The sequence below is a fragment of the Portunus trituberculatus genome, chromosome 16 (assembly GCF_017591435.1).
Source record: "Portunus trituberculatus isolate SZX2019 chromosome 16, ASM1759143v1, whole genome shotgun sequence".
Classification (NCBI taxonomy): Eukaryota; Metazoa; Arthropoda; class Malacostraca; order Decapoda; family Portunidae; genus Portunus; species Portunus trituberculatus.
Genome location: NC_059270.1, coordinates 13,556,099 through 13,578,292, shown reverse-complemented (window position 1 = coordinate 13,578,292; position 22,194 = coordinate 13,556,099). Strand labels below are relative to the sequence as shown.

The 22,194-nt window shown below is 41.9% G+C and overlaps 1 protein-coding gene across 5 annotated transcripts in view; it reads left to right on the top strand.

Annotated features, from left to right (window-relative positions):
* Positions 1-22,194, top strand: part of LOC123504550 (delta-sarcoglycan-like) — a 232,191-nt gene that overhangs the window by 68,279 nt on the left and 141,718 nt on the right. For 4 of the 5 annotated variants that reach the window (XM_045255157.1, XM_045255155.1, XM_045255156.1 and 1 more), the window contains one exon: positions 5,688-5,690. The exons of the other annotated variant lie outside the window; for it this stretch is intronic. The gene's annotated coding sequence lies outside the window, so the exon portion shown is untranslated. The remainder of the gene's footprint in view (positions 1-5,687; positions 5,691-22,194) is intronic. 5 annotated transcript variants of the gene reach the window in all.

Here is a 22,194-nt window from a genome sequence, read left to right as displayed (position 1 = left end):
CGAGCATAATTAACTTACACGCCACATGATGCCCCGACAAATGTTCAATTATATTCGTGTAATGCAATATTTCCGTCAGTTTTGCCTGGTGGGATTATGAACACTGTTTGGCGAGAGGGATGACGGCAAGGCGTCGCTAGGCAGGGAAATGTAATGTGTCTTCTTCATGTACATGAGAAGAAAAGTACAAGAACATGAAAACAAAGCATGTAGACGATTAATTAAAGGAAAAATAGTTGGACCGTGGCGGGGAAAGCGACGAGAGCATAATGCTGACGTACAGAAAAAGTCATTGGAAAATAAATTCGACAGATAAAAGACATGAAATGTTATGTCTGCTATTCGTAACAACAGCATTAGCTGGACACATATTATCATTGTTATCATTATCATCATTATTATTATTATTATTATTATTATTATTATTATTATTATTATCATTATCATCATTATCTTTTTTACTATTATTTATATTATTATTGTATGTAAGAACATTGTGACAGTTTGGGGAGTGGGGAAACGATACATCATTCACAGCCCCATCCTTTCCCACTTTCCCACACATTATTATTATTATTATTATTATTGTTGTTGTTGTTGTTAATAATAATAATATTATTATTTTTATTATCATTATCATTATTATTATTATTATTATTATTATTATCGATATTATTATTATTGTTATCATTATTATTACTATTATTATTATTATTATTATTATCATTATTATTATTATTATTAATATTATTATTATTATTATCATTATTATTATTTGAGTTGCAGTGGTACTGCTACTACTACTACTACTACTACTACTACTACCACCACTGCTGCTGCAGCAGCAGCAGCAGCAGCAGCAGCAGCAGCAGCAGCAGCAGCAGCAGCAGCAGCAGCAGCAGCAGCAGCAGTGGCAGCAGCAGCAGCAGCAGGTGGTGGTGGCAGCAGCAGCAGTGGCAGCAGGTGGTGGTGGTGGTGGTGGTGGTGCAGTGCAGGTGGTGGTGCAGCAGCAGTGGCAGCAGCAGCAGTGGAGACAGCAGCAGGAGCAATAGCAGCGGCAGCGGCAGCAGCAGCAGCAGCAGATGTAGTAGTAGTAGTAGTAGTAGTAGTAGTAGTAGTAGTAGTAGTAGTAGTAGTAGTAGTAGTAGTAGTAGTAGTAGTAGTAGTAGTAATTGTTGTTGTTGTTGTTGTTGTTGTTGTTGTTGTTGTTGTTGTTGTTGTTGTTGTTGTTGTTGTAATAGTAGTAGCAGCAGCAGCAGCAACAACAACGATAATAACAATAGAAATATTAATGCTAACAGTTATCATTCTTGTTGCTACTATTACTATGTGTAATTGAACTATTGCAGTAGATAATATTTTCAGAATTCTAACATCCATCATATGATTAATTTTCGTGGCTAACATAATGAATAAGAAAGACAAAGAGTAAGTCACACATGTCATAGATTGTTGAGGCGGTATGATGGTGTGTGGTGAGAGGATATGGGGATGTGACAATGCGAGGCTTGGCAATGGCAAGACAACACGCGGCATCTCCTCTCAGCAGGGCTCTGAGGCTTGTGGTGGGTTACAGCGCGACGTGGCGGGAATGAGGCGCACCACCCACTCAGTCACCATAGCAGCTGTGGCTTGTTGCGTGCTGGCCAGGTGGGGAAAACACACGGCCTGGCTGGATCACGTTCAGGTCGGGCGGCCAGGCAGGCACACCGCTCCCGCATGTTAACAGACCTTTTTGTAGTGATGCCGAAACGATTTGTACCGGCGTGAACTAACTCGGCACAGCCCCGCCCAGCTTAGCGGTGTAACTAATCTCCATGAATATTCAGTTCGGTGTGATATTTTTTACAGTGTGGAATATTGGGAGGGTGTGTATAAAGCCAGCAGGCGCGAAAATATAAATCTGCCGTCGTAACTAACCGAACCAGCCTCCCGCGGCTCCCTTGCACGGGGCGGAGGTCGTGCAGGTGTGTGGGAACAGTGCTAGGGAGTAACTTGGTCCACAGCGCGCCCTTGCAAAATTATCACTGACAACATTGCCGCAGGGCTTCTCTAGGTAGAACAGTCTTCATTATATATTGCAGAAGAATGTGTAGACACACAGCACACAGCACGCTGTGATAAAGGCACTGGACGGCGAGCCTGTTAACGTCCTGCGAGAACTAGGGTGGGATAATGAGGCCTTGTCTGCATTGAAAAAAAACAAGCACACACACACACACACACACACACACACACACACACACACACACACACACACACACACACACACACACACACACACACACACACACACACACACACACACACACACACACACACACACACACACACACACACACACACACACACACACACACACACTTAGAGAGAGAGAGAGAGAGAGAGAGAGAGAGAGAGAGAGAGAGAGAGAGAGAGAGAGAGAGAGAGAGAGAGAGAGAGAGAGAGAGAGAGAGAGAGAGAGAGAGAGAGAGAGAGAGAGAGAGAGAGAGAGAGAGAGAGAGAGAGAGAGAGAGAGAGAGAGAGAGAGAGAGTAGCGAAAACATTAAATGCTGGAAAGTAAAATCCTTGGTGAGAAGTAGATAATTAGGTGTATTGTCATCGTATCTTAAATATAATATACAAAGGAAATTTGCAAGTCATGCAAACGGGAACAGACAAAGAAAGTTGTGAGTTGAGTGGCACATGTATAATGTTGCAAGGTGAGGCGGCAAAATTATTCAGTAAGAGGTTCAGAGGCTAAATGGATTAATGAATGAGGAAGTAAATGATAATGGGTAACACTCCAGTTGGAATCACTAATTACTAAGTTAAGAGCGTTGCTTGACCAGAGAGGAGGATAACAGTGGTGGGGAGAGAGGGCTGACATTTGTAAAAAAAAAAAAGAACACTTGCAATACTCATAAGAACAATGCAATAGATTTTGAGCGACTCTATAAAAGATGCATACTTTCAAACAAAAAGAGAGTTTTTAGTTATATATGTTTATACATGTATATTAATCTATATATTTCCTAATATCTAGATAAGGAGTTTGGAAATCTGTTATCAATCGTCAGTATTGAACGACTTTTGAAAAAAAGATTTGTCAATATAAGCAAAAAGGAACAAAACATTGGTTATACACAGATTAATATAGAGTTATCTTTAAATATACTATGCATTTAGGTAAAACATTTGAAACTTTAGTATCATGCGAGAACAGTGAGTGACAGGTGACAGAATGAAAAGTTTGAGTGTTGATTTTAACAACAACAAAAAAAAGACATTTCCACGATGATGTACGTAACACAGATCACCTGAAGCGACTATGTATATCAGTTACAGGGGTGGAGACATTAAGTTAGGCAAAGTAATAGGTAACACGTGCTGGAAACTAACCATAACTGTGTCTACGATTCCGTTTAGGCAACAGAAATAGAAGAACGGGAAACGCAGGCTGTGAGTGATAAAAATCGCGTCTCTCGAAACTTGAAGCCCATCGATGCTGATAATTGGTAAAACTGACAACTCTATGTGACGTCTTCCGTAACGAAAATTTAATAATTAGTAATAATTGTGAACGCATGCGACCGAAACCATGTTTTCGGACCAAAATAAGAAAATAAAAAAAAAGAAATTTTTCTCTCTACCCAACCACAAATTTGTCCATCTGTCTGTCAGTTCACCTATCTTTCTTCTACCTATCTATTTATATATTTATTTATTTATGTCTATCTATTAAGGTATTTATTTTTTTGTCTGTCAATTGATTTATAAATCTAACTAAATATCTATCTATTCTTTAATCAACTTGTTTATTTGTCTGTCTATCTGTATCTATCTTATTAATATCTAAATATCTTTCAACCTATCCATCATCGGTATATCAATCGAGTCACAGATAGACGTACAAACTCAGCCATGCGCCTTACAAGTAGCCATGCGCCTTATAAATAGCCATGCGGCCATCAGCCAGACAGACGCAGTGAGAGCACAAAAGTAAACAGATGGCTCCATTCACTGATAGCCTGAATGAGAAGCTTACAATAACCGAGCCGTCCCTGGTCATTCAGAGCTGGGCGAGCGAGCTCCCTGCTGGATGAGTGTCGGGGCAGCGGAGCGGGAGGGTTGCAAGGGAGGGATATGTGGCCTCTGTGTCCCTTGCAGCGGGTGTTCGGGCAATGCTCAGAAGAATATGCTAGTCTTTCCTCTCTTGTCACAATGTATAGTTGGTGGTGCATGCGCTCCTGACATGAACGCTCTCACGCAGGTACACGTTTCCTATTCGCACAGCGGCACGTGTGCCTGCACGCACACACACACACACACACACACACACACACACACACACACACACACACACACACACACACACAGTCAATAGAGAAGGCATGCGTTTGAGTGCCTCACGCTATGGAAACTGAGTGAAATATGAATTAATCAGCCTCTATCTCTAAAAATGCAAAAAAAAAAAAAAAAGGTGTATAGTGAAAAAACCCTTCCTGTTATGGTAGAAATACTAAACGTCAATCACTACAATTACATCTAGGAAATGACAAAATGATGACAGACTCGCAACTCTAGTTTTAAGAAAGATTCCGGCGTTGTCGAGGCGGGATCTTGGTCTGTGTTTTATCTAACTTGCAAAACGTACAAGAGGGGAACTAGTGCCACGTGCAGCCGAGCGTATCAGTCTCCCTTCATCTTCTGTGTATCGTGTATATTGTATTCTATTGTATTTGTGCATTGCGTGATACTTTAAGTATTTCCCACTTTCTTGAAATACCAAACTACTGTTACCAAGTCTTTTTTCAAAGATGTGATGTGAAATATTCGTTCACTCCATAGCTTGTGACGTGCACCTCGAAAAAAAAAAAAAAAAAAAAAAAAATGTTGTCTCCTCAGTCAAGTGCTGGAAATCTGTTTCTTTTACATTCAGACGGTACAACATGCAACGATAATTAGGGCACGAGGTCTCTCTGGTGACAAACTGCAGCAAAATTACGATGAATCAATTTTCCTGAGGAGAATTACGACACCACTTTCCTCATCACGGTCACGTGCATGCAATTCACATGTGTGTGTGTGTGTGTGTGTGTGTGTGTGTGTGTGTGTGTGTGTGTGATTAACCTCGGTCGTCTGCTGTTCACCCAGCAGCTCAGAGCTCATAGACCAATCTTCGGGTAGGACTGAGACCACAACACACACTCCACACATCGGGGAAGCGAGGCCACAACCCCTCGAGTTACATCCCGTACCTATTTACTGCTAGGTGAACAGGGGTCACACATTAAGAGACTTCCCATCTGCCTCGCCGCTTACCGGGATTCGAACCCGGCCCTTTCGATTGTGAGTCGAGCGTGCTAACCACTACACTACGCGGTGTGTGTGTGTGTGTTTCTGTGTGTAGTTGTGTGTGTGATTTCCTATATATTATCACGAAACTATTATTCTTTGATATCTGACTGACTATTGTTATTGGGATGCGAGGAAGGTTGCCCTCATTAGAAACATTGATGAACTTCTCCACCGGGTGAAAGTGAACATTATCACGGTAAATGTCGTTCAATTTAGCTAAAAAGAAACACCAGAAACCAGTCAACACACTTCCCAGTCAAAACCGAAGAGAATTTAATTTCAAATTAGCACTGACATAGGGAATACAATAATCATCCTTACCTAACACAGTTAATGCTTTATAGGAGAAGGTTTTACATCATTAGAATGCAATTTCATAGTTTGAGAAAATCCATAGTATAATAAGTCTGAATAGAGAAAAAAATAACGCTGACATTGGTCCCCAATGCGTTGGAGCCAGTGTCTTTTTCGCGCCTGTCCGCCCACAGGCTTGTGAGTGCAGGCTAACCAAAGATAAAGGGACGATGCTCCTCTCGTCCCACAGACATACGTATGAACAGATCCATGACAGTGGGCAAGGCGTGTTGAATAGTTTGTTTAGCTCTCGAGAGAAATATACAAAACAGACATGAAGTTTGACTCAATATTAATATGGTTATACTGAAAGGTTTTCATCGATATAAAATAACCTGAAAATAAAAATCGACTGACATGAATCGACACAATTAGTCAAAGTTTTATCGACCATTGTATAACGACGATTTTTTAGAATTACCGTAAGCCAAGAAACACTATTAACGTACACAAAAAGGTAACCAAGAAAAACCTGACACTTCCTGACACACATGACCTAAAGCAAAAACTGGGAGCTCCACTTCGCCCTTCACACCACCACGTCAACACTCACTTGAAGGGGAACACTTTGGAAACAGCCATTTAGCAACCAACCGTATGTGCAGATATCGGATATTAACACCACCAGAAAAACAAAACTAATTCACTCATTAACCAGATATACTGTTCATTACCATTATGTGTAAATGCACGAATGGGAACAAATGGGCGAGGAAGTACAAAAGGAGTAAGCATTGCAGTATGGAAACATGGGGAACACTGGGAGGCGATGGTGGAATGCATGTTTAGAGAGAGTGTAGAGAAAATACGAGAGGAGAGAGAGAGAGAGAGAGAGAGAGAGAGAGAGAGAGAGAGAGAGAGAGAGAGAGAGAGAGCTATGTTAATCGTTACAAGTGCTATTTTTATCACATAAAGTTGTACATTAAGGTTATACACACACACATGCACACACAGACAGACACACACACACACACACACACACACACACACACACACACACACACACACACACACACACACACACACACACACACACACACACACACACACACACACACACACACACACACACACACACACACACACACACCCATCTCTCTCTCTCTCTCTCTCTCTCTCTCTCTCTCTCTCTCTCTCTCTCTCTCTCTCTATCTATCTCCACCACATATCACAGTGGTATTCGTGGCGCCATTTGAAAAAAGACGAAGTGACAGCGACTAGAGCTGCTTACTGGCTGCCTCTCGCGACCCAAGGTGGCAGCTCACTTTAGAGACAGATTATGAATTCAAGGGCGATACCTTCACCACACGCTTGCTTGTCCCCGAGAAAGGCCTCTCTCTACCTAGCTATGAAGAATGGATGGAGACTTGTGTTCTGGGTGAAGAGAATGTTGGGGATGGAGAGAGACAGGAAGAAAGATATATGACTGAGAAAAGGGAATAAAAACTAAGAGACTGAAATAGAAATAAATGAATAGACAGAAATATGAACCGTTTGAGAGGTTTAAGTAGCATGTTCTTTCTCTCTTACTCTCTCCTTTCACTCTCTTACTCTCTCTCTCTTCTTCTCTGTCTCCATAACTTCATTCCGATGCTCTTACCTCGCATTCTCACTTTTTTGTTTGCCTCTCGCCACCCTGCCCCTCGATGTCACTTTCCCCGCACTGTCATCCTGCCGCCACCCCACCAGCCTCTATTTAATTCACGTCCAGCCCTCTAGACCGCCACCAACAACTGCCTATCTCCTGTGATCCCGCTTTGCAGAGAGAGAGAGAGAGAGAGAGAGAGAGAGAGAGAGAGAGAGAGAGAGAGAGAGAGAGAGAGAGAGAGAGAGAGAGAGAGAGAGAGAGAGAGAGAGAGAGAGAGAGAGAGAGACTATGCTGACCCTTAGAATCATATAACTCAATAGACTCTTCCCTCTCTTTCTCTCTTCTCGTTTTCTCTCTCTACTCTCCCTTCTATGTATCACCTATTTCTTAGTCCTCCTCCTCCTCCTCCTGTTCCTCTGTTGTTTTCGCTTTTCCTCTCATTCTTTTTCCTCGTACTTTTCTCCTCCTCCTTGTCGTCTTCGCCCTTCTCCTCCTTCTACAATTCTTTATATTCTCCGTCTTCTTCTTCTTCTCCTCCTCACTTTTTCCCTCCTCTTTCCCCTCCCAACCTCCGCTACTTGTTCCCTTCCCTCCCTCTTCTTTCTCTTCTTTACTTTCTGCTCCTTCACCTTGTCATCTCCTTCCACTTCTACTTCTCTTCTTTCAGTGCTACGCTTTTTGTTTTTTTCCTGTTTTTTGTCTTTCTCTTTCCCCCGTTTTCTCTTCCTTACTCTTGTGCTCATTTTTAGCCACCCATCAGGAAGTGTGACGCGTTACGTATCTTGTGAAAAGTGCGGCGTGCAGGAAACTTTGCTTGTGTGTCGTACAGAGTTCCATAAATGTTCTTTCTTGTAGACATTATTATCTTTTTTTCTTTTTTCTTGTGAGTGTGTGCGTTCTTTTCCTTTGGTTGGCTTGTTGTTGTTGTTGGTGGTGGTGGTGGTGGTGGTGGTGGTGGTGATAGTGTTGGTGTAGTTATTTTTGTTGCTAGTGTTGTTTTAATTGTTGTTGTTATTCGTCTTCTCCTTTTGGCTGTGACAAATTAGAAAGTGCTTCTGAGAGAGAGAGAGAGAGAGAGAGAGAGAGAGAGAGAGAGAGAGAGAGAGAGAGAGAGAGAGAGAGAGAGAGAGAGAGAGAGAGAGAGAGAGAGAGAGAGAGAGAGAGAGAGAGAGAGAGAGAGAGAGAGAGAGAGAGAGAGAGAGAGAGAGAGAGAGAGAGAGAGAGAGAGAGAGAGAGAGAGAGAGAGAGAGAGAGAGAGAGAGAGAGACTAAACAGGTGCAAGAAAATAGCTGAAATAAAAGGTTCATTAAAAGGATTATCCACAATTATAAGAAGTGTCTTGGAATACTGCTGTTCTTTTTTATTTCTTCTTTTTCCTTTTTCTTTTTCTTGTATCGTTCTCCTCCTTCTTCTCCTCCTCCTATTTCTCTTCTTTATTCATCGATGTTTTTGTTTATTCACAGCCTCTTTCCCTGGCGCAGTGAGAGAGAACAAGAAACAGGGGAGGGAACAGAGACACGAGTCAAGGCCACCGTGTTTCCCAGAGAGAGAGAGAGAGAGAGAGAGAGAGAGAGAGAGAGAGAGAGAGAGAGAGAGAGAATGCTATAATGTTAAACTAAAAGTCACAAAACACTAATAAGATATTTCTTTATTAATGGCATTTTCTCACTCAATTAAATAAATGCGAAGGGTATAAATTAATTCTCTCTCTCTCTCTTTCTCTCTCTCTCTCTCTCTCTCTCTCTCTCTCTCTCTCTCTCTCTCTCTCTCTCTCTCTCTCTCTCTCTCTCTCTGTGTGTGTGTGTACACGTACAAGCTAGAGAGCAATTTTAATTTCTGAAAACTTTCCTCTTGAACATTTGTGTTGCTACTGTTGGTGATACTTAGACTGATGGAAGCCTGTGGTTGGAATGCAATAGTTTCTTCTCATTCGTCAACTTTATTTTTTCGTTCCACTTAAAAATACTTCCTGGAACCCTTCCCTTTATCTGAGACTTCACTAAAAATGCACATTTAACACAATTTTTTTTTTCAATACCACTTACAACATTCCATGCACTCCTGCCCCACAATCTCCTCAATAGTTTTATAGCTAAGGGAAACGAACTTCCTGTTCTTTTGATTTCCTTTTATGTGTTCATGCATGCAATCTTTTATAGTGCTCCACGTGTTACCAAGGGACGACAAAAGATTACACAGCAAGTCCCCTACACACACACACACACACACACACACACACACACACACACACGATGCCTTGCCTGCATTCTTTATCAATGGAAGGATTCTACGAAGAGGGAGAAAGGGAGAACGAGAGTATAGTTGTAAAAAAAGGGGCGAGAAAAATATAAGAAAGGAGAAATATAGAAAAAGCAGCAGGAAATGTCACATAAGAAGATTAAATACCAATCTTTTGCTTATCTTCCTTCATCAACAAAGAGAAGCTAAAAAAGAATGGCAAAACATTTCACACTCTGCTGGGTGACGCACATTTCATCACTCTAACCTAAGAAAAATAACTTAAGGAAATAACATAAGAAGGATCACCATTTCAATACACAGCTTACCTCGTCCTTCACTAATAAAACATGTAGAGTCTCGCCAAAATACACTTATTTCTCAGCCAGGCACGTTCCTCTTTCCTTTTTTTATATATAAGACGGGAAAACTGTCCAAGGGCAACAAAAACAATTGAATAAAAAGGCCCAATGAAATACCAATCCTCGAAGAGTCAAGAAAGTTAACCAAAAAAAAAAGGGATAAATGTCTTGATACCTCCACTAACCTACATTCAAGAATAAAACTATCTCACAACGATACAAAACAAACAAGAAATCGATACCAGAACACACACACGCACACACACACACACACACACACACACACACACACACACACACACACACACACACACACACACACACACACACACACACACACACACACACACACACACACACACACACACACACACACACACAGTGGCTGGGTGACCAGCAGATGACCGTGGTGAATAACACACACACGCTCGCACACACAAACAAAAAACTGTGTGGGATGTAATCGAGTTAGCAGCATGCCAGCCCGCAGGTAAGCCCCGATGCCACCGCGAGACCTTTTAATAACGACGCTGCCTGACGCCCTCACACCTGTAATCCAATCACTCTCTGGAAACGCCCAACTGGAGCACACCTGCGGAAGGCGACTAGGCGAGGGTGTCGGGGAACAGAAGGGAGGCGGAAAGGTGAGAAAAGGTAGGTGTGAGCAAAGGGATGAAGAGAGGAGTGGTCAAAACAGAGCGGGTGAGGAAGAGAAAAATGAGGACCTGTGGGGATGTAGAGAGAGGAGATGAAGGAAGGAACAAACATTGTGGGAAGAAGAGAAAGATGAAGAGTTGTGATGAAGGCGAGAGGGAGGAAAACAGATAGAGGATGAGGAAGAGAAAAGTTAAAGAGTTGCTGTAAAAGCTGAGAGAGATAAAGGTAAAAGACAGAGAGAGTGAAGAAGAGAAAAGCTGAAGACTAGTGAGTGAGAGAAGAGATAGAGGAAGAGAATCATTGAGTCATTAGAGGGAGGAATAGGAGACAGATGAATTAGGGTAAGGGTGGGGCACAAATTGGAGGGGTCAGGTAAGGGAGAAGGCGAACGGAGAGAACCAAGGAGAGAGTAGATAAAGGAAGGGCAGAATGCGGCGAGTTAGGTGGGGAGGAACAGGAAGTGGAAGGAACAAGGTGAGGGAGGAACTGAAGGAACAAGTTAAGGAAAGAGCTGAAGGAATAGAATTGGGGACCAGCTGCAGGAAGAGATGCAGTGAGACAGTAGATGGAAAGGGAGAGAAGGAAAATTAGGGTAAGGAAGAGACAGCAAATGAAGGAAGCGAGGAGAGTGAGGATCTGGAGGGAGGGAAAAGATCAGTGGCAGGAGGAGGTGGTGGAGGAGGAGGAGACGGAGGAGAATAGAAAGACATGGAGGGCTGGAGGGCTAGAGAGACGGGGGAGAGGAAAGAGAGAATCATAACTTCATCCGTGCGAGGAAATGAAGACACTAAGAGACCTGCTCGGGTAATTAGCAGCAGGTAATGCCAGGGACCTGGTCGGACTCGTGTATAATCTGGTTCTTTACGAGTGCAGTGTTTCTCCCGCGTAATGTGGTTATGTCCCTCCCTCTACCCTCCCCACCACTCCCCACCGCCTTGTCCCCCTAACGCTCACCTGCACGTCTCTACGCCTGTCTCGCCATGGTCTTGTTCCTCCCTTGCTTACCAGTTTCCCTCCCTTTCTCTCCTCCGTGATGTACTGGCATGTCTATCCAACCCGCAACAATGTAGTTACAAGCTACCAAACAGGCTTGTAAGGAACTAAAGATCTGTTGCTGTTTGGATGTTCTTCGTAATCTTTTGTAATCCTCCTCCTCCTCTTCCTCCTCCTCCTCCTCCTCCTCCTCCTTCTTCTTCTTCTTTTTCTTCTTCTTCTTCTTCTTCTTCTTCTTCTTCTTCTTCTTCTTCTTCTTCTTCTTCTTCTTCTTCTTCTTCTTCTTCTTCTTCTTCTTCTTCTTCTTCTTCTTCTTCCTCCTCCTCCTCCTCCTCCTCCTCCTCCTCCTCCTCCTCCTCCTCTTTTTTTTGCCTTTGTATTAAAGAATTTTACTTTTTATTCAATTCTTTCACCTCGAGTTTCCTTCCAATCTTCCTCCACGCTCCTTTTTGCCGCATTCATTTCTTTCCGTGCATATATGTTAATGTTTTCTTTCCCCTGCTTAGCCTTGCCTTTCTCTCTCCCTTCCTTCCTCCCTTTCTCCTATTCTTTTCCTCTTTGTTGTTGCAGGTACCCTGCGTTTTCATATTTCTCTAGGTTATTTTGTATTCTATTCCTGTTCTTTAGTTTCTTTCTTGTTTAAGTTTCTTTCTCTTCTTTTTCTTTACCTCCTCCACTCGCTGATCCTTCTCCTCCTCCTTTTAATCCTTCTGTGTCTTCTCTTCCTTCTGTCTCCTCCTCCTCTTGTTTTCCTCAACTTAACCCTTTTCTCTCTCTCTCTCTCTTGTCTCTTCTTCAGTTGTTGGTCTCTCAAACAGTCAATACACAAGAACAAAATCTTCACTTGCTTTCATCTTTTATTATGTCTGCAGAGGATGGAGAGGCGCGCGCGCACACACACACACACACACACACACACACACACACACACACACACACACACACACACACGCAGACAGACACACAAGCGCACGCGCGCGTTTGTTTTTTGCTGATCCATAATAACGAAATTGATATGAAAGATGGTGGTGGTAGAAGTGGTGTGTGAGAAGGAGGAGGAGGAGGAGGAGGAGGAGGAGGAGGAGGAGGAGGAGGAGGAGGAGGAGGAGGAAGAGGAGGAAAAGAAGAAGAAGAAGAAGAAGAAGAAGAAGAAGAAGAAGAAGAAGAAGAAGAAGAAGAAGAAGAAGAAGAAGAAGAAGAAGAAGAAGAAGAAGAAGAAGAAGAAGAAGAAGAAGAAGAAGAAGAAGAAGAAGAAGAAGAAGAAGAAGAAGAAGAAGAAGAAGAAGAAGAAGAAGAAGAAGAAGAAGAAGAAGAAGAAGAAGAAGAAGAAGAAGAAAAAGAAAAGAAGAAGAAAAAAGTAAGAAAGAAAATATAGAAAAAAATGAAAAGAAAAACAAGAAATAAAAAAAAATTGGAGAAACCAGAGAGAAACAAAAAGAGGACAACGAAAAAACGGAAAAGCAAAGGATAAAAACTGCAGAAAAAAAAGATAGACAAGAAAGAGGAGAAAAAAGGCAAACCGGCTGATGAGAGAGAGAGAGAGAGAGAGAGAGAGAGAGAGAGAGAGAGAGAGAGAGAGAGAGAGAGAGAGGGGAGGGGCAGGCACCAAAACAGCCGTGACGTCAGCCCTGCATTTCACTAATTACTGTCGTGAATCGTAATTAAGAAGGTAAAAAAGGTGAGGCTCGGGATATTAAGTCAGACCCATGGCAAGTTAACACGCCTCAAGGAAGCAGAGAGAGAGAGAGAGAGAGAGAGAGAGAGAGAGAGAGAGAGAGAGAGAGAGAGAGAGAGAGAGAGAGAGAGAGAGAGAGAGAGAGAGAGAGAGAGAGAGAGAGAGAGAGAGAGAGAGAGAGAGAGAGAGAGAGAGAGAGAGAGAGAGAGAGAGAGAGAGAGAGAGAGAGAGAGTACATGAAGTCAGCTCCACGTGAAAAAGGTTAAAAGAATAAAGGAAACAAGTGGAAGTAAATGGTAAGGGAAGGAATAACATTACAGCGCAAGGGAAGGGAGGCAAGGAGCGAGGGCGGCAGGAACAAACAGAAAACAAGGCGGCGGCAGTGAAGGAAGCATAGATCTGGAAGGGGCGTCACACGGAGAGCTTTCTTAACACGAAACTTTCCCTCGAGTTTGTCTCCAGGTGACTTGGTGTCCTAAACTCCACTCCAGTGATGCAAGTGTTGCCTTCGCTCTACCGTGTGTGTGTCGGGGGGAAGGGGAAGGAGGCGTCAAGGCAAGGCACTTGTTGGGTCTTGGATATAAAGGACAAAAGGAAAGGTACGTTGGTAACATTTGTAACGTCTCCCTGATGATTGAGGAATAGTTTTCGCTGATTTACATACTCTTTGATGTCTTGGTACTTTTTTTCTTCAGGAAGGTAGTTGGTTTTTAGTTAAAAGTGACGAAAGGTAAAAAAAATAAGAAAAAAAAAAAATGTTGGTCCACTCTGATGACTGACGAAGAATTTTGTACTGATGTTCACTCTTTGATGTCCGGTAATTAGGAAAAAGTTTTGTTTTTAAAGTAGGAACAGTTCTCTGTGTATAGTTATGAAAATAAAACGAAATACAAATCGATAGCTACTCTCTCGTGACGTGACACAAGTCTGTAACGATATATTGTCTTAAATGTTTGGAAATCAAGAGAAAATCGTGCTTTAGCGTACAAGTATTACTGACAGCTATCTGGAAACGAGAAATAACATTAATAATTAATGAAATATTCAGGTTATATGAGAAATAAACATTTCCCTGTACGGCGTGGTGTAATACTGGTAAAAGTACATTCTACCAAACCGGTGCAGCAAAATGTACTTTATACACAAGAAACATATTTTTCAGGGTAAATATTCCCAAAACTCCTTCTGACGCTACCTTCTAATTTGACTCGTACTATTTCACTAAACAAAGTATTCCGTTGAGGGGTTGTCTTAAAACACTGCACGTAAATCTTTCAGGTACTTACTTATTATACAGACTCAGAAAATTTTTAATTACGTACGAGTCCCCACGACTACCAACAAACGTTCTGTCGACTTCCGAGTAATCACCTTCTCTTAACGCAAAACGATAACGGACACAGAGGTACTATGACTGTACTCGTAAAAGACACTGCAATTATCGTTTCTATCAATGAAGAATGCTAGTGTGAGTCAGAGGGTGAGGTTTGGCGGGAGAAATCAAGTTACCAATAACAGCATCGGAGGATAAACAGCAAATTAAAAATAATAATGTCGCGTGATCCTGTTACTGTTGTTGTTGGCAGTGATCGCTTCCTCCTGTTTCTTTTCCCCTTCCCTCCACCTCGTCGTCTTCCTCACTTTCATTCCCTATTCCCCAAGGTTCTTGCTTTATTTTTACGTCTGGCTTTTGTTTTCTCACCACAAGGTCGTCAAGCCCCTGGCCAGGTAAGGATCAAGGCCAATTAGGAACACAGGTATTTACCATGACCCTTCGAGTGTGAAATGAACTGCACCCTCCCTTCCTCCCTCCCCTCTGCTCCACCCACCACCATCTCTCTCTCTCTCTCTCTCTCTCTCTCTCTCTCTCTCTCTCTCTCTCTCTCTCTCACACACACACACACACACACACACACACACACACACACACACACACACACACACACACACACACACACACACACACACACACACAGCACTCCACTCCACTCCACTCCTTTCGTTCATTGACTTTCAGAGGTAAACGTCAATAATTGTTCACAAACACGCTGGTTTACGTCATTACTTGCTACTGAAAAATCTGAATTAATCTTCCCCTACTGTCTCTCTCTCTCTCTCTCTCTCTCTCTCTCTCTCTCTCTCTCTCTATTGGTCAGTGAGAGAAGAACACAGGACATGACGGCCTTAAGTGACAATATAGCCATCAAGACTGACTGGTGTGCTGTCATCCGGACCCTAACAAATGTACACACTGGCTTGAGTGAAGCAAACAAAACTATCTGTCTGTCTATCCATCTGTCCACCCACCTACCCACATAGTATCTGCCTGTCTATCAATCTATCTAGATATATATTAATTTCCACCTTTCCATTGTCATTAGTTCATTGGATGACCATTACCTGTGCTGAAAATGTATGCGAGTGAAACAGTTACTTCACTGGGCTGTGTTATCAAAAGTCGTCATGTCAAATCAACGCTTTTGAACACATTCGCTCTTCTGCGTCTTCCTCAGAATATATATATATTTTTTTTCAGTGGATCCATAAAAGTTCTCTCAGCTTTTCCTCTCGTTTTTCTGCAGGTAAGATTTACTTTTCGTCTCTCCTTTTGACATGCCCAGACCACCTCAGTCTCGCCTCTCATATTTTGTCTCCAAACCGTCGCAGGGAAACCCAAGCGATAACGACAATGAATTATAGAAACACGTAGAGACAGACGGGTAATATTTAATAATCTACAGTAAATTCAGTTATAAAGGTCAAGGAATGTTAATGACATCAGTATTGCAACATATCTTTCTGAAATGTTTGGCGCGCTTGAAGCGAAGGGGTTGCAAAGTCTTCAAGTGACGATCATAAACTATATTAAATTTACATTTAATTACAGATGAATGCAAATGTCTTGAGATCACCAAATGTGCAATACGTTTATTTCTCATAATTCATATCGAACACGAATATCACAGAGGTGGTGTTAAAACAACGTGAAAATACACCTTTCTTGTAAAATATATTTAGATTATAGATGTATTTTTTTTTCCATCGGTCCATCGGTTTGTTCTAGAATAACCGTATCTGTATTGAATGTCGGCAAGTAAGAAGCTTATGCATCGGTGTGCTTAGTCTTGCAGTGTCGATAGTTTGCAAACAACACAGTATTTCAATATTCGGTATGAAACACGGCTCTCACCTGTAATTGCTTTGCTCAGACTCCTTGAAACGAGAGTTTGCAGGAATCGTAACACCTCACTGGCATACACTTCTTCATCTTTCGTCAACAACCTAACTTGTCTTCACACCTTTCTAGACTTTTTATGTAAGAGGGATTCTGGCTAAGGTCAATATAAAAGACAGCCGGAAAAAAAAGACACGGAAAATGCCAGTGTCGATAGAAAATAACCCGAAGAATAATAGGAAAAAGATGTTCATTTGGCTATTAACATCAATCACCTTTCTTACTTAACTTTACTTAGTACACATATTGATTACTTTGGGAATCTTCTTACATGAAATTACGTGTCGCAAAGGAGAATTGCTCATAAGAAAAAAATCACCAACATTTCTTCATAACTTTCATAATTCTCATTTTCAGCCCTACTTCGCTCCTCAATATATTTTATCATCTTGGAGAGAAACGGAAAGTCTAATCTTCATGCTACACACTCCACAGCGTCTACCTGGTGGTGGCTATGTCGGTGGGAAGGTGCGAGGCGTAATCAGGAGCAGGTGTGCAATCATTACATCACTGAGGTCTGAATGATGCTGATGTAATGAATAATTGTGCGACACTAGTTCATCTAGTTTTTTTTTTTAAGTATATTTTGAAAAGTAAAATCTGAAATTGTTAGTTGCAGGAAATCTACGGAGAGTATGTTCCTGTGTTTCTTTTCCTTTCGTCTTTTATCACACACACACACACACACACACACACACACACACACACACACACACACACACACACACACACACACACACACACACACACACACACACACACACACACACACACACACACACACACACACACACACACACACACACACACACACACACACACACACACACGCACACAAAAACACACACACAACCTAGTTTAATGACAAAGCACGTGTACAAAATCATACACAGCAGCAAACGAACAATACAGTATTTTTCCCCCACACAAGAATAAAAGTAACATTTGAAAAACATGCAGATATACAAACGTGAACACATGGATGCTGAATGCTGAAAGTCTTACACACACACACACACACACACACACACACACACACACACACACACACACACACACACACACACACACACACAGTTACACAAACAACTCATCCACGTGAATACCCTCATTTGAAAACTTATTGGTATGAGTAAATGTTAACAGAGGGTGGTTCTCGTGGCGCTGTGCTGACAATGGGCAATCTATATAAATCTATATCATGTGCAATTCCGTTTATTTTTGATCCGTTGTGCACTGACGGACCTGGCCTCGTATCCTGCACTGCGTGGCCAGGCGGGGGCCAAACACAAGCCCGGTGGAAATAAGTAACGTTAACAGTGTGGGTTATACGGATGTGGTGTGATGACTTGTCACTCTAGTCCGTGTGTGATGAATGTGATGTGGTTTGTTTCATTACCTTTTTAGTCGTGTACGTGACTAATAACAACAGGCAGACAGACAAACAGAAACATACATACACACAGCAATACTACACAGCGGAGCACAACACTAGCATTCGTGAAGTGAGGTAGGTGCAAGGCAGAGGCTCGTGGTACATTCGCAGGTGCAGTACTTGCCTGGAGCATTGGAGGCATGGCCAGGCAGGTGAGCTGGTCTAATCAAGTCAAGATAGGTTTTATGGTGATTAAGAATGAGATGGCAGTGTAAGGTCGAGTCCCTGCATAGGCGTGGAATTGGAGATGCGGTTGTGGGCATGTATTATGGCTAGTTGTCATTGTGGCGGAATGGCAACACTTTGTGAGACTTACTAAAAGTGCGCTACACTGGAAGCGACGGGAATAGTTTGTGTGTGACGGAGTGTAAGATGTCCGGGCCACCAAATTGGGCAAGGAGGGCAGGAACAGTTTCGGGTCTAGAAAGAACGTGATGAGTGAATGAATATGGAGTAACGCGAGACCAGCAAGCCTAGTACTACATTTTAAAGGTGGAAGGGCAGTGCAGGGATGGGCACGGTGTGTGAGGTTCACCACGGTGTGACGGAATCAACTATAGTGCGGCGCGGCTTAGTATGGCGTAACAAAGCTCACCACAATGTGGCGGGACTCACCACAATGTGGCGAGGCTTAGTTCGCTGTGGCAGGGCTCACCAGTGTGACGGGCCTGGCAGCACTGTGACGTACCTACCTACGGTGTGGTGTGGCTCACCACTGTGTCGCATGTCATAGTAATGATTTACATATCATCACCTCCGTGGACAGTTTGGGAGATGGAGGCTGTTATTGCTGCATACTGTTAGGGCTCAACTGTGTTTGAGCGGCTCCGTGCATGACGTGTTTGCTGATCCGCACACGAACAAGGCTTTGAGCGAGGGGAGGGAGACACATCGGGCCACCTCAGCCTCACCGCGACAACAGGGCGGCGATGTGCTGCCTTCATATCCCTCTGTTGTCTCTCACATCCAAGCGAGCATCACAATAACTTAGTATAATGTTTCATAGGACATAAAGAAATTTAGAGAAATATGTAGGAAGATGCTGATAATTTGACTGTTTGCATTTCGTAAGATGAAAAGTGTAATGAAGAACCCAAGTGCATCTCACAATCACTTGGTGTGTTTGGTTAAGTTACAACGAGTTGCTTTAATGTCATAACGCAAACCTGGCAACGCTTGAGTTTTGCTGGTAAATAAATTATACCTACACCATAATTATGATTTAAGTATCGGTAATGGAACAGATGAATATTTGGCTTGTACTTTTATTAATTCACAATGCGTGTTAAAGTTTATTCAAAATATAATTAACGTTCTTTGTTTCAAATTCTTCCTGGTGGGTGACGCCGCGCTGGGGAATTGCTCTCACTTGTATTTCTTTCCTGATCTTCCACGGGAGAGGCGGGGGATTCTTTTATCTGTCCCCAGGGCGCTGTTGGGGATTGCCTTGAATGAGAGATGAGCGAGCACCACAACCAGCCGAGAGCAGCGCCCACAGTGATCTATATGGTACGCAACACACTGTCTGCTTTGGCGGCTTTCAATACCTACCACGTCCCAGTATTTCTTTAAAATTAATGTTTCCATTTTTCTACCTTGACACTTGATACAACAACTTGAGAGAGGCGTGCAGATATTTTGACATCCTTATCCCATCGTCTTTTTTTTTCTATCAGGATTCTCTTACTTCAACTAAAAAAACTGAGAGGCATGCAAATATTCTAATATATTTGTAAGCCAAGCAAAGAAACAATGCGAAGACTGAGCATATACCTTGCATTCCATATTTGTGTAGATACTGTATACATTTTTTGAAAGCCTTGCACCCCTTACACATTCAGAGTGTGTAAGAATGGCGTAAGTGATTATTAAGCAATTTCACTTCGCATAAAATGGAATAGATTGAAAAAACGAGCAGAAAAATAATAATCTCAGAAAAAAAAAATTGTCAAGTTGTAAAATGTTGCATGAAAAGGGAGATGAAAGGAAAGGAAGCTGGTGGATATTTTACCATCAAAAGCAGTGAAAAAAAAAAATTGTCGAAAGGAGATGAACGGATTGATGAGAGGGAGAGAATAACGAATGCGAATTGAAGATATCGTGCAACAAAAGCGCCAAGAGGGATATGAAGTGAGAATTATTCAGCAGCGCAGGAACCATCAAAGTAAGGGAACGGTGCGGGTGACATGGGAGAGCGCGAGACTAAACGACAAGACAAGTGATCTTTGGTTCTGCTTGGAATTATTGCACACTGCTCACCTGATGAATGAAGTCTCTACGCAACACACAACAGAGAAAACACAAATAACTACAGAAGACAATACGTGCCGTGCTCAGAAAAAACAAGTCAAGGATAAGTTACAAATGGGTGGGTACACGTAATGTCTCCATAAGTATGTTTTTAAAATGTTTAAATTTAACATTTCTTACTTCGATTATGAACTATAACTGAACTACATGTGTGGAAAAATGGAAATAAATGCTCTAAGATGTATTTGAATGCTAATTAATGTCTCTGCACTTACTTCAAGCATCAAATACATAACAAAGTGAAATTATAAAGAAAAGTTGATGCAATGATAATATTGTACTTATATTATACACACATCGCAAACACATGCTAGATAAACCGCATAAGATATTTAGTGTAACCGCAAACATGACATCTGGAATATCTGCCAATCGAGATAAAAATAAATAGCCAAAATAACAATATGTATCCAGACACAAGAAAGGAAAATACTAAATCTATTCCCAATCATAATTAAAGTAAACATCTTGGTAAGGACATTATTGACTTCACGTACATGAATTATTTTCCTTCAAGTGCCAAGATAAAAACAGCTTTTATGAACTTTCCTCTCTTGGTTGAACTCATTATCCCAGCAATAATAATCTTAGTGGTGTAGGCCGTAGAAGTGAGGATCTCTACTTGATGTCTTCTCTTCATTACTGATGATAATAAAATAAATAAAAAGTTAGTAAAAAGCTTTATATATTGAGCTTTGTATACTGAGCTTGTTTTCATGCAGTCAGTCTCAAAGCGTTTCTTTCCTCAATCACTAAGAAAGAGACAAATTCTTGAAGATCGGTGGTAGGCAATGGGCACCACAACAGTGTATCATTGCCTCTCTGTAGGGCAGTGAGACCACCAGTACAACACATGCAAGAGTGGTAAGTGGGAGTTGATATGTAGTGATGTCAAATATAACTGTACATTCCACTGAACTGGCTTTGCATATTTTTTACCTTTGTCATGTTAAATATTCTGTTGAAAAATATACATGAAAATCGGTTCACATTATATGCAGTACTTGGATTTAAACATAGCATGAATTTGGATACGTATTGAAGAATTTTCCAGATACATTGCCACTCTTCTGTGGTGTGTGGTGCTGAGGCGGCGGGCGCAACAACATCAAAGACACGCGAGGCGGCTCTCCAAAACTTTTGTTACATCGAACACTCATTCCTAAAACTTTTATACTTATCGTTGAGTCTGTCAGATCCCTTTCCTCTTTCACATTCTCTCTCTCTCTCTCTCTCTCTCTCTCTCTCTCTCTCTCTCTCTCTCTCTCTCTCTCTCTCTCTCTCTCAGTAATAAACCAGAGTACGAAAAATTGAGTAGGGTGACGAACAAGAGAGTAGTACGTCAAAGATTTAGAATTTACTATCAGGAATAAAACTGGCACATTTTCTACAATACAATTACGCAACAAATAAAGCCATTAGGATACTGATATTTATCAAACTAAACTCACACCGCATAAAAAAAACATTGCCAGAGACGTCAATATGAATATGTAACAGAAATATTAATTAAATCTATAATCAGTTCGGATGGATCACATTTGGGAGAGAGAGAGAGAGAGAGAGAGAGAGAGAGAGAGAGAGAGAGAGAGAGAGAGAGAGAGAGAGAGAGAGAGAGAGAGAGAGAGAGAGAGAGAGAGAGAGAGAGAGAGAGAGAGAGAGAATTGACATTTATTAGCCTTTCATCCTTTTGAAAATTTACCCCATGAGGATTTAACAGAAAAAGAGAATCATTTAGTCAAGAAGAAAAGTTTGACTGCAACCTTAAGGCATAAGTATAGATTAAATCCCAGATGTACATGAGAACAGTGAGATTCAACCATATCCTTCGTAGTGACTGTCGTGGCAAGAAGCGGCCGGCTTTCCCCGCCCCCCAACGCTGCTTTCCCAGCCTATAGAATGGTGTGTAGCGAGTGAACAGTATGGCGGCCACTAAACGAAGATAGAGCGTTCCGGCTGTCATATTTAATTTGCCACTGTGTTTTAACGCCGCGCCGCCAACTTTAA